Source organism: Tupaia chinensis, unplaced genomic scaffold (genome assembly GCF_000334495.1).
Source record: "Tupaia chinensis unplaced genomic scaffold, TupChi_1.0 Scaffold142001_1, whole genome shotgun sequence".
Taxonomy (NCBI): Eukaryota; Metazoa; Chordata; class Mammalia; order Scandentia; family Tupaiidae; genus Tupaia; species Tupaia belangeri.
Window position 1 is genome coordinate 1,021,000 of NW_006201854.1, and position 1,037 is coordinate 1,022,036.

Genomic DNA, 1,037 nt, shown 5'->3' on the forward strand with positions numbered 1-1,037 from the left:
TCACAAATAATTGCTTTGCTTCTGTTGAAAGAGAGGAATTGGAAAGAGGTACGGGAGAAATTAGTGAGACAAAAAGATGTGGAAAGAGAAAAAGAGGAGAAACTTAAAATAGAAATAGAAGACAAAATGAAAAGGACAAAACTAAAAAAGAAAAGAAAGAAAGGTGAAATGGAGACAGGAATAAGGACACATATAGCTCCACATGCACTTTGAGCAAGTTTCTCCTTCCAGGGAGTACTGAGCTAGTCTGAGCTTCTGCAGGTAGGAAAGTCATATGGAGCATTTTGTAGATGTGGGAGTTATTTCTGGGAAGTAACACAGAAACTCTGAAGTTGAGAGGCATGACTCATCCATACTGTAAGAAAATAAACCATTTCTCCTTTATCAGAAGAGTGGGTCAGAGGGCAGAGTCATGAGGTTGTACTTAACAGAAGTCCCTCCATGGAGAGATCCAAAGCCAAGGAAATGGAGATGCTGCAACCACTGTCTTGCTAAACCATGTGACTAGAGGTTGATCACTTTCACTCATCATTTGCTCAATTGGCAGGGAATAAAAACCAGAACTAAACTTCCAGGTTTGGTAAGAAGTTAAAATTAAAGCTAGGTCTGGGGTCAACAGGTAGTGTAGTGTTAAGGTGCTAGACTCCCATGTGACCACCTACAGTTCAAGTCCTGACCCAGTGGCTTGAAACTCATGCCAGGTGCACATGTATGTGTGCCCAAAATCCCAAGAGGAGAAGGGATTAGGATGTGGCCGTACCCAGTGGGGGATAATTTCTCATTTTCTTTCTGTCTCTCCAGTGAGTGCACATGTCCTATAACAAAAGTCTCTCTCTAAAAAAAAAAAAAAAAAAAATGAAAGCTAGACAACAAGAAAATCTAATTTTGTCACCGTCCCAGACCATGATTTGTTCTGTGCTTTGTTCTTACAGAGTTAGCTGAAATGGCTGCTGCTGAATGCTCAACACAAAGGTAGGGAGCATGAAATGTCAGTGCTATGGCGTATGAGGGGATTGATACTGAGAATAATCTAGGTA